At 42.5% G+C, this 12,012-nt stretch overlaps 1 protein-coding gene across 6 annotated transcripts in view; it reads left to right on the top strand.

Moving 5' to 3' along the window:
* Nucleotides 1-835: 835 nt before the first annotated feature.
* The window catches only part of UBE3A (ubiquitin protein ligase E3A), a 54,576-nt gene continuing 43,399 nt past the window's right edge, over nt 836-12,012 (top strand). For 5 of the 6 annotated variants that reach the window (XM_061626938.1, XM_061626934.1, XM_061626933.1 and 2 more), the window contains exon 1: nt 836-1,441. The gene's annotated coding sequence lies outside the window, so the exon portion shown is untranslated. Of the gene's footprint in view, nt 1,442-10,309; nt 10,794-12,012 lie in introns of those variants that run through there. The other variant, XM_061626936.1, reaches the window with a different exon arrangement.

Here is a 12,012-nt window from a genome sequence, read left to right as displayed (position 1 = left end):
ATGATGTAATGCTCCATCAAAGCTTGAAACAGCACAATCTACCACCTTCTTTCTCCCAGGGATACATAAATAGATAAGAGATACAGATATATTATATGACAGTCAATATGGAAAATGTGTCAAATTAAAGCCCACATTCATGTGCCAATCATCTCAAATAAATGTTGTGAACAGCCAAAAACTTAAAAGTGCGCTAGTGAATGTTGACACTGCTTGCAGAGATCAGTCCATTTGGGCAAATGGGGCACTACCCCACTAACCTTTGTCTGCCCTCAGCCAGTCCCCACCTCCCTGCCTTCTTATTTACAAACCAGTCATAGGGTGACTCTGCCTGTCATTGGCTCTGGCTCCACCTACAGTTGGTCACCCGTCCTTCCGCCCTACCAATCCCAATGGACACCAGTCACCTTAACGTGCTTGTCAGCATTCACTGATCAGCATGTCTAAAATTCAGGAAGCAGAGAGAAATTAAAATATACATATAAAGTTAACTTTCTGGAGCTCATCTGCACTCTGATGCGAATGTCATCATTTTTAGACATTCACGGTAATTTTATTCATTTATGCACACAGAACTGAATCTTGCTTCTGCCTGACACTTGTATCCTATCCTTCTTTCCCTTTCTGCCCTCTGCTGGCTTCCCGGTTCCCACTGACGCCGACACCACCTCCTAGCATATGCCTTGTTGCCAAACGGCGGGGAGCTGTCGTCGCGCTCACAAGATTCCACGGGCAGGGGGCATAGGAAGGACAGACTTAGCGGCCAATGATAGCGATGCCTCATCTGATAACTGCACCGCGGGGAACGCATCCCTAGGCCACGCCTCTCACCCTCGACTCTATGATCGGGAGGCCTGTAGAGTGGCCAAGCACGCGAGAAAGAGAGAGTGCGCCGCACTACCCCTCGCCCAGCTGCTCGGCGCGCGGTGCATGCTGGGCCATCCCTCCCTCCTCGCAAGTCCTCCGAGGCTGCGCCGCGCTGACATCCGTGTCTCTTGTTTTTTTTTTCCTTCTTATTTTCCTTTCCTTTTTGCCCGCCCCCCCATCTCTAATTTACACTCCCCTCCCTCCAAGATGGTGTTGCTGGGCTCTGGGTGATCCAAGAGGAAAAGGCGGAGGCGCAGCGCGGCCCTGCTCAGCCACCGCCACCATCTCGACAGCCACGCGGACGCCTAGAGCGCCGACGGCCTTCCCTGTTCCCAGGCCTAGCCTAGCCTGGCCTGGCCTAGCACCGTCCCCACCTTAGCCCTCGGGGTCCGCTACCCTGCGCGCTTCCCGTCCCTGCACCGGCACCACCGCCTAATCTAGGCAGAGGCGACAAGAGGAGGGCGACGAGAAAGAGAAGCAGCCGCTGCTGTCTCCCATCTCACCGTCGAGGGCTGCCCGGCCTTGCAAGAGAGCCTGCTGGGCCCTGGGCGGGAAGCGACGGCCGAAGCACTAGGTAAGCACAGCTCAGGACACGCCGCCCACTCCACTTGGGGGCGGGTGGACGAGACCCTCTCCAGCCTCATTTGGAAAGCCTGTCTTTCCCTTGGCCTCCCGTAGCACCTCGCGCTTTTACCGGGAGACGCCGCTGGTCTCCCCATGTGTAGGGAATAATGAGGGAGTGACAGAGAGAAGGAGGAGGCCGCTTTCTTTCTTATTTCTAACGCACTTTCACTCTCTCGTGGTGGAGCAACAAGAGATATAGATAGGAAAGCACCATGTACCTTCTTCAAGGGCCGGCTCTTTATCCACAGCGCGATCTTCTAGAATAAATGTCTGCCAGATGAAAGGGAGAGAGGGAAAGTTGAAGTATGAGTATAGGATGCTGTATACTTAACAGTGCAGGTTGTGTGCCTGAGTAATCTTAGGCTGCAGTCTGCACACGCTTAATTGAAGATATGCCATTTGCTTCAGAGAAAACGTGTAGAAAGCATTGTGCTGTAAAACGGGAAAGTTCCATTAATGAATTGAATCGAAGATCTAATAAGCCCGTTAGTCTGTTTTCAATAATGCATCTGGATTCGTGTGAGTGGGTGTTTGTTTTATGGTTGGATATATATTTTGCTTCCTCGATCTGGCCTCCTTTCCTTTGTTCCTCCTCCTCCAAGCAGCTTTCATCAGCATTTGTGTGTAACTGTCTCTGAGAGTTAGTAGCAGGACGTTTGTTCCACGTGGATTGCATGTTCATTTGCTTGTGGCTGCATCAAGCTTAAATTTGCACCAGTGTTGTGTGGGTAATGGTTTCCAAAGGGAATTAGAAATTAACATTTGCACATTGTCCCAGCAGTTATCTGTTGAGTGTTTTGTTTTGTTTTTAATCCAATGATTAGAAACCACATTTCATAGCTTAGTCAAATAACTGGCTCTGTCAATTTCGCAGCTTCATTACTTCTCAGTATCATAGACTTAATGTAGGAACCTACATGTAAACTAGTATAAAACATTGTGGAGCTGTTCATGTGACTTTATTCACAAATATCCCATAGCAAACATAGCTTACATTTAATTATATTCTTTAAAGAAACTGCAAGCTCTAGGCAAATTGTTTGGATTCAAATTTGGGCAGTCTTTGCTTTGGCAAATATATCATGGCAGCTTAGGAAGGTCATATTCATGCCAGTTTTGTTACTTCTAAACTCTTCCTTCAGGCTTCTTAGCTCAGGTAATTTTTATTTCAGGCAGCAAAATAACTTCTCATTTTTACTTTTAAAAAAGTTACCATCCCACATTCTATTTTCTGTAAGCATGGTGGTCAGATGTATTAGGGCGACTGACTTTTAAAATACATGTAGTTCTTCTCTAAAGATCATGTGATAATTTGAACACTTACCTTAAAACATGTTCACAAAATCAACCTCAGGTTAACTCCAGCACCACTGTGCTGCTGTGTACTAGTGAAGTTGTGGAGAATGTGCAGTCTGTAGGCCTAATTAGGCCACCAAGCCTTAAGAAATTGCCCCACCAAACTATTTTTTGTGAGCCACACCCACCTCTCCCACATCTGACATCATATAGTCTTCCTTTGCAGTTCTAGCTGCAGTTTCCTTTGCAACTGCGGCTTGAATTCAATTTGATGCTGCAAAGGAAGAATTGGGAGCACAAGAGTGTGTTTCATTTTGTCCTTTGAAGCCACAGATTGAAGGTACAGTCACATGATGTCATATGATATCAGCTGATTGATAGGTGGGTGGTCTTGCCCACGTGACAAAATGGCTCGTGGAGGACTGGATATGTATGGATTTGGCCCAGCAGTCGGATCCAGTTCTGCACCCCTGTGCTAGTTTTTTAAAAGACCAAATACACTTGATAAAACTCTTAAGTAGGTTGGAGGAACAAGTGTATTGCTGACAGTGAAATCAAACCATACTAGCTACTTATTTGAGTGAAAGGAATAGAAAAAAGTGGATTTGAGTTGATGCTGGTGAAGTATGAAAGAAATCCTTGGTTAAATAAAAGACTAAGGAAATGTTCAGCTCACAGTTAATGAATGTGTTACAGGTACGGATTTTAGTGGCATTGCTTGCTGAATGCTCATGTGATTATGGCTTCGACTCGCAAACACATTCCAGGGTTTTTGATTCAGGGAAGGCAACCTACAGTAGAAGAGCCACTTCCTCTCTTGTAGCCAGATCTCTGCCACTTCTTTTCTTCACCTGTCTCAGTGCACGTACACCAAACTTAGCCGCTGGGAGATTCTCAGAGGATTGAGACTTAACAAATATACACTACCCATAGAATAACTTTTGAGAGGGAAGGTGCTGCTTGCATCCCTTCCCAGTATCCTTCACTAAGGATAGAATCTCTGCTACCATCATTGGATGTTCTAACCTAGGTTGCATGACCCCTTCATCCCAGAAAGTAGGGCTAACTGTGTTATGAGGAGGGGTTCTGGAGTAGGATAGAGGTAAGATAACCCAAACAACTGGTCCATGGTACATTTGATGACTAATTTGTATTTTATATTCATTGCCCTGAATCTGAAAGACATCAAAATAGTAATGTTCAAGTGGGTCCTCAAAGTAGATAACTTTTTCTAAAGTGAAAGCAAGGGAGATATGAGCGCGTAAGTAGATGCAGAAGCTTAATGAACTTACCAGATGTGTATTGAACTTACCAGATTCAAGTATTATTGTCTGAATTATTTTGAAACATGAAGGGAATATTATATCCCCAATCCAGCTCTAGTTGCTTGTGTTGCATGTCATAGTGACCCTGGATCAGAATACATATCCCCATCAATACATACATCTGGTAAGTTCAATAAGCGTCTGCATCCACTTACAGGCTCATATCTCCCTTGCTTTCACTTTAGAAAAAGTATCTACTTTCAGATTCAGGGCAATGCATACAAAATACAAATTGGTCATCAAATGTACCATGGACCAGTGGGTATTATTATTTTAAACACAGCCACCACAAAGGAAATGGTTCTGCAGCCTGATACCCATGCGTCAGAAAAAATTTAGTGTAGCTAGTGGCTTTCCTGTGAAAGATCCTTGATGAATCCTTTGCATTTTCTGTAAGGCTTTTTTCTCCATTCCTAAAACACCTCTCCTGTCCATTTCATTGTTGTTAGCTTATTAAAATAAATTAAGCAAAGGAAATAATATGTGACACATCCTTCACTTCCCTGGGATTATGATTTTATTTATCCATCACAGATGTTTAATTGCCAAATTCTAGTGCTCTTTTTTGCAGTCACACCCAGGTGTAAGAGGGCATTTTACACAGGAGAGATCAAGCGGTTTTTAGGCCAGGCAAAGGAATTCTCACAAGGCACCAAGCTGGGCTGGAGAGCAGGGTGTAATAATAGTTGGGCATGTGCAGCAGACAGAGCTACAAGTGAGGGAAAAGAGAGAGTATCCACTTACCCAGTTCTGCCCAGACTACAGCCCTATTTGTGCATTTAATCTAATTGTGTGTAAACAAATGCATGAGTGGACAGGAGCATGCTGCCAAGCCCTGGAGTTCCACTGAATCATTTATATGCAGCTTAGAGTCCAGTGTAAGGTGATGGTCTGAGGTGAGGAGCCTCTACAAGTAGAGAATTCTTGCTTATTCAAACCATCACCCTCACACTCATGTAGGACCCCAAAATGTCTACAAATAATATCCATCCCTCCTCTCATATGTTCGTTTATATGTGAGCAGACTGAACACCTGAATAGGACTTCTTTCACAGTCAAATTCTGTTTGACATTCCTCACAGTGGCTGTGTTTGTACATAACACTGAGCCATGGTTTGTTAAACAAACCACAAGTCATCTCGTAGATGAGAGAAGCATGAATTGTTTCTCTGAAGCTTAGTCTGTTTTTCAGCTGCTCTAGCCTCATGCCTTTGTAGCTTGGCAAGTATAGGGTAAGGGAACCAAACAAATCATGGTTAAGCAAGTCTTTTGAGTTCTGACAGTATGCCAAACTACAGTTAAAACAAACATTGACTAGTCTGCTGGGCAGGATTCACATGTCCAAACAAACCATAGTTAGGCTAAACGAACAGTGACTTAGCATTATGCATGAACCAGGCCACTATTGGAAGCTGGAGAAATGTAAAGATTCAGTTTTGTTTTAATGTATAAACAAGTTAAGACTGGTACACAGTTTCAGACAATTCCTGAACTCCTGTGTTTGTGCGACATAGGGTTCCATTGTTTTCTCTGCTTATAAAAAAATTCTAGTCAGACTTCTAGACAGAGAAAAGAAATGGTGGCACAGCTACTCAATGAGGATAGCAAAATGACAACAGATGACAAAGAAAAGGCAGAATTCCTCAATTCCTATTTTGGCTCAATCTTCTCCCAGAAAAGTGTCTATGACCCTCCTGGGAAACATGTAGAAGAGGCAGGATTGGAGCTTGAGATTGATAGACAAACAGTCAAGGAATACCTAATCTATTTGAACGAGTTCAAATCGACAGGGCCTGATAAACTGCATCCTAGAGTAACTGGCTGAAGAAATCTCAGAACCGCTGTCTGTTACCTTTGCGAAATCATAGAGGACTGGTGAAGTGCCGGGTGACTGGAGGAGAGCTAGTGTCCCTATCTTCAAAAAGGGCAAAAAGGAGGAACTGGGGAACTACAGACCAGTCAACCTAACATCAATCCCTGGAAAAACTCTGGAGCAGATTATAAAGCAGTCAATCTGTAAGCACCTTGAAAGCAATGCAGTGATTACCAGGAGCCAACATGGATTTATGAAGAACAAATCCTGCCAAACTAATCTTATCTCGTTTTTTGACGGGGTAACCTCCCTTGTAGACTGTGGGAATGCTGTGGACATAATATATCTCCACATCAGCAAAGCTTTTGACAAAGTGCCCCATGATATTCTGTTTAGCAAGCTAGCTAAATGTGGGCTGGATGGAACAACTATCAGGTGGATCTACAGTTGGCTCCAGAATCATACTCAAAGAGTGCTTATCAACAGTTCCTTCTCAGACTGGGCAGAAGTAATGAGTAGAGTACCACAGGGCTTGGTCCTGGGCCCAGTGCTCTTCAACATTTTTATTAACGACTTGGATGAGGAGGTACAGAGCATGCTTATCAAATTTTCAGATGATACAAAATTGGGGGGCACAGCTAATACCGTGGAAGACAGAAACAGAATTCAAAGGGATCTTGATAGGCTGGAGCATTGGGCTGAAAACAACAAAATGAAATTCAACAGGGATAAATGCAAAGTTCTACACTTGGGAAAAAGAAACCAAATGCACAGTTATAAGATGGGGGATACTTGGCTCAGTAATACGACATGTGAGAAGAATCTTGGAATTGTCATTGATCACAAACTGAATATGTGCCAACAGTGCTATGGGGCTGCAAAAAAGGCAAATGCTATATTAGGCTGCATTAACAGAAGTATAGTTTCCAAATCGCGTGAAGTATTAGCTCATTCAGCACTGGTTAGGCCTCAGTACTGCATCCAGTTCTGGTCTCCACACTTCAAGAATGATGCAGACAAACTGAAACAGTTTCAGAGGAGGGCAACAAGGATGATCAGGGGACTGGAAACAAAGCCCTGTGAGGAGAGACTGAAAGAACTGGGCATGTTTAGCCTGGAGAAGAGAAGACTGAGGGGAGATATGATAGCACTCTTCAAGTACATGAAAGGTTGTCACACAGAGGAGGGCCGGGATCTCTTCTCGATCGTCCCAGAGTGCAGGACGCGGAATAATGATTTCGGGGGAAGAATCCGATTATGTTGGTGAGCGAATCCTTTGCAACAGCTGCTCAATGTTTGAGGACTAAAATTCTTGAAGTGGCAGTACTACATTTTGGGACAGATTATCTTTAGGCCTGTAAAGAACCTTGTTTTGTTTTTTTAACAATGTTAATATTTTGTTTAAATTTTTGTGCACTGTATTCTTTTATTTGTTTAAATTTTTGTGCACTGTATTCTTTTTTGATGTGTATTTTGTATTTGTGTTTATTTTATTTTTGTGAGCCACCTTGAGGGCCTTTTAGCCAAAAGGCAACATAGAAATAGAATTAATAAATAAATAATAATAATAAATAATAATGGGCTCAAGTTGCAGGAAGCCAGATTTCGACTGAACATCAGGAAAAACTTCCTAACTGTTAGAGCCATACGACAATGGAACCAATTACCTAGAGAGGTAGTGGGCTTTCCGACACTGGAGGCATTCAAGAGGCAGCTGGACAGCCATCTGTCGGGAATGCTTTGACTTGGATTCCTGCATTGAGCAGGGGGTTGGACTTGATGGCCTTGATGGCCCTTCCAACGCTACTATTTTATGATTCTATTATTTGTAGAGATGGGGTAGTGAGATATACAGTCTGCCATTTTTATTTGGAAAAGTTTGCCCTCTTTTATCTTGGACACAAAGCAATTTACAGTAAATATGCATTATGATTCAAATAAAATTTCTGTTGTAAATTAAGCCCTTCAGTCTTCTCCTGATGCTTCATATATCTTCATGCATTTCCCCCCAGCAATTGTGCTGCTTCATTTCCTAATGTTTGAGTGTTTTAGGAAACTCCTATAGGCAGTTACCCACTTGAATGAATGTTCTGCTGACAGGAAAGGAAGATGTTCAGTCAAGGCAGCTGGTTTTAAGTGGATAAAAACCCTGATTCAGCTTTACTGGTGGGTGGCTAGGTGCTCATAACTAAATAGAGATGTGCATCACTATGCCCATCAAAAGATACACTTGGCTTGCATGCGAAGGCAAGGCAGATACATATCTGAATACTCACATCATCTACACTGTGATGATCATTTGGGTCCCATTAGATCATCACAGTGTAGGTGGGGTGGGTATCCAGATATGTAACTCCCTTGCCTTTGTGTGCAGAAGATACTTCCATCCAAGGATACCTCTTTAGGGCAAAAATCTGTTGGCAGAAGAAAGTAAAGCCAAGTGCATCGGCTGCATGCCCAAGAGCTTTGAGGTGGACAACACGTGAACTGAACACACTCCAAGAATAAATCTTCTAGTTGTGGATGTGAATTTGAATTTACCATGTTCTCACAAAGTAATTGCTTCTAAAAGCATTTCTTTAGCTCCCAAAATAACTGCCTTCTATACTTAACAGATTGCCCACCCAACTGGGCAACTGTCTGGTGGAAAATGGAAAGTTGTTTATATTTGTCTTGCTTTAACATATTTGGTGGAAATATCATTTAGGAAAGGGGTGTTGCTATAGGAAGAATGGGAGGGTTCTCTTCCTCTCTTTCCCCATCCTGTGCAAGTTTTCATCTCTCTCAAAAAAATGGGGGGGTGGAGGAGGGACGGCCATAGATCTACTGGATTCTGAGGTAGACCATTCTCCTAAAAGGGGCCTGAAATATCTCTGGCCCATCTTCGGAGGTCTATAATCGATATAAAATGAAACTGAACAGTTCCTTTATTACCCCCCTTTCTTCTCCCTGGCTGCCCAAACCCCCTGCACACAAACATACACACTGCACCATGCCTTGAGCTAATCAGGAGAGGACCTGTTACAATTTGAGTTGATGGTACAAGTGCCAGGGATTTTTCCATTATGGTGCCTCCCTAAGGAGCTCTATCTGGCCTATTCACGTCAAGGGTTTAGAAGGGGGATTGAGATGCTTCTTTTTAAAAGAAGAAGAAAAATTATTAGTTTGGCACCTCTAGGGATTCTTAAAATTAGAGTTTACCTTTTTTTTTTTTGGCTTGTTGCTGTGGTTTTATTTTTGACTGAAATTCCTCTAACCACAGTTAGTTGGGATATATGACTTGAGCACAATGTGGTTAATGTCGATCTGTGAACAGTGATTTCATTTTATTGTTTGGAGGTTAGTGCTCACCATAGTTTGTCCAGTTGGGATTACTGTGGTTAGACCAAACTGGAAATGGAGGGGTTAACTCCATCAAGTGGGAGAAATAAGTGCATGAACCCACAGAATGTGGCATCTGAAACAGTGTTACCATCATTACGAACAGAATGATGCTCTAATCATATGAAACTATATTTTTTATAATAGAGTGAGCTTTATTTTCCGTTATTAAACATGCATTTCTTGGAAGAGTGGTCCAGAAATGTTTGAACAAGAAACATTTTAAATAGTGTTGTTTCATGTGTTGCATAACCTTAAGAATTACTTTTTATCTTTTTTGTTTAGACTTAGAAACAACAATACAACCTTTTAAATTATTGGTTATTGTTATATAGTTGAGTTTTTTTTTAAAGTATGCATTGCCACAGAAATATTCACTATATAGGATAGGCTTCAAGTAATTGCTAATGTATGGAAGGAAGAGCGTTGTTTGGTCTGAAATGATGGTCCATAATGGACTAATAGTAGCCCTCTTGTTAGCTCTCCTTTTACTTAATCCAGCCATGGTGTTCTAAGGGCTGACACACTCTGTACATGGAAGGGATATTGGCTGCTTGCAAAAAATTGTTATACTCATTTTGGGGAAAAGCTTACAAGAATTAAAACTGGGGACAATGTTGGAACATCTGCCCTGATTTTGCATTGTAAAGTAGGACCAATTGTAATGCTGCCTCATGAATTGAGCAAATTTAGTCAGCATCTGCTGTTTTCAAAGTGGAGGTTCTTCCATAGGTTCCGTCATCAGGAGAAGTCTTCTGGGTGTGGAGACATAAGAGAGAGTCACCTCCCCGGTGGTGCCCTGTTAGTGGGATGTCTTCCTCTTAGATGTGTGACTGGTGCAAGTCAAAACATATGTAGCCTGAGAATTTTAAGGGTTTTAAGTTTCTGATTGGTTAGCTTGCTCTGTTATTTTAATTTCCTTTATTTGATTTGACAAAATATTAGTTGAGCAGTCCACACACTACATCTCAGCAACTCTCAAAATCTTCGTTCCCTGTGTGTGAATTTCATTTCTTTTAGGTTATAATATTATGTGTGGGGTGGACTGAATGAACAGCATACGTTGGCAAACCACGCTGCTGTTCTCAGTACACTATCTCTCAAGACATTGCGATCTGACCAGTGGAAAAACAGGATGTGGTTAACTTTATGGCTGTAAACGATACTGACATCTGTAGTGGTTAAATAACTGCCTGCATATTGCCACGTAGATATGCTGTTGTCCTATGTATGTACGTGATGTTATACAATAGTTAAAGGTCATAGGCTGTTTATGGAGAAAAAATAATCCACGCCTCCAGGCGGAGGTAATAATAAAAGCGGAGACCAGAATTACGAAGGGGGCTCCGAAATTGAACTCTGGTCTCACCGTGTCTCACTGTGTCGTGATATCTACATCTGGTGACCTCGACGTGATTCAGAACAAACACCCTCGTACCCACTGGCAGGATCAGCCAACGGTGCACCTCAGCGTACAGCTCCCATTCGTGAGTATGGGGGGGGAATTGTCAGCTCAGCAGAAGGTTCATGCACAAGAGCTACAAAAAATTTTAAAACAGGATACCTCAGCTTTTGTAAGTCGTTCTCACATTGAATCATTGTTAAAAACAATTCAATGTCAATGTCCATGGTATCCAGAGCAAGGATCACTACGTCAGTCAGATTGGATAAAGATAGGGAGAAAATTACATGAAGAACCAAGAGCACCTATTCACCATCTCTTATTATGGCAAAAGTGTGCTGAGGCCATTAGTCATTTAGGGATAAAAGAGACATCGCTGTTTGCCAATTCTGACCAGAAAACTCCTCTTTATCCCCAACTTTCTTTACCTACACCTGAAAAGGATATTGAGAAATTTGTAAATGCTCCTCCATATAGCCCTCCAGTCCAACAAGAACAGGTTACTGGGAAGGTTAAAGCAGCCATAGCTCAGGCTGCAGCCTCAGGATTATTATCTATGGAAGAAATGGGAGACTGGGAGGGTACAATTTCAGCTTTTCCCGTTACATATCAGCCAGATCCTAATAATGCTAATAATCGCATAGCAACTTGGACAGCTCTTCCGTTTTCTGTTATTAGAGAAATAAATAAGGCAGTAAGAGAATATGGGATTACGGCTAATTATGTACAAGGGATGTTGGAAGGAGTAGCTACTGGATATAACATGATCCCTCAAGATTGGAAGGATCTCTTTAGGATGATTTTGACTCCTTCGCAATATGTAGTTTGGGACCAAGAATTTAGACATGCTGCTATAGCAGCTGGGGATGCTAATATCATTCCCGAGCAAATTTATGGGTCAGGTAATTTTGCTACCATAGCACAACAAGGGGTATTGCCTGAAGCCGCATTTCATCGAACTGCTGAGTGTATACAGAAAGCATTTAAAAAGGTGCCTGCTGGGAAAGAACCCTTACGTTCTTTTACGAATGTACGGCAGCAAGCAACAGAGCCCTATTTTCAGTTTGTTGACCGTTTGAAAGAGGCTCTGACACGGCAGGTTGATAACCCTCAGGCACAAGGGGAATTATTGTTAAAATTAGCTTACGAGAATTCTAACACAGACTGTAAAAAGATTTTGAAAAACATTATTCATAGACCTCAATATGAATTGGGAGACATGATTCAAGCTTGTGCAGAGGTAGGTACACATGTTCATGCCATGACATTGTTAGCTGGGGCATTAAGACAGGGTAACAAACCTA

This window comes from Rhineura floridana, chromosome 5 (assembly GCF_030035675.1).
Source record: "Rhineura floridana isolate rRhiFlo1 chromosome 5, rRhiFlo1.hap2, whole genome shotgun sequence".
NCBI lineage: Eukaryota > Metazoa > Chordata > Lepidosauria > Squamata > Rhineuridae > Rhineura > Rhineura floridana.
The sequence above is the reverse complement of the archived record's forward strand: the minus strand, read 5'-3'. Positions and strand labels throughout refer to the sequence as shown.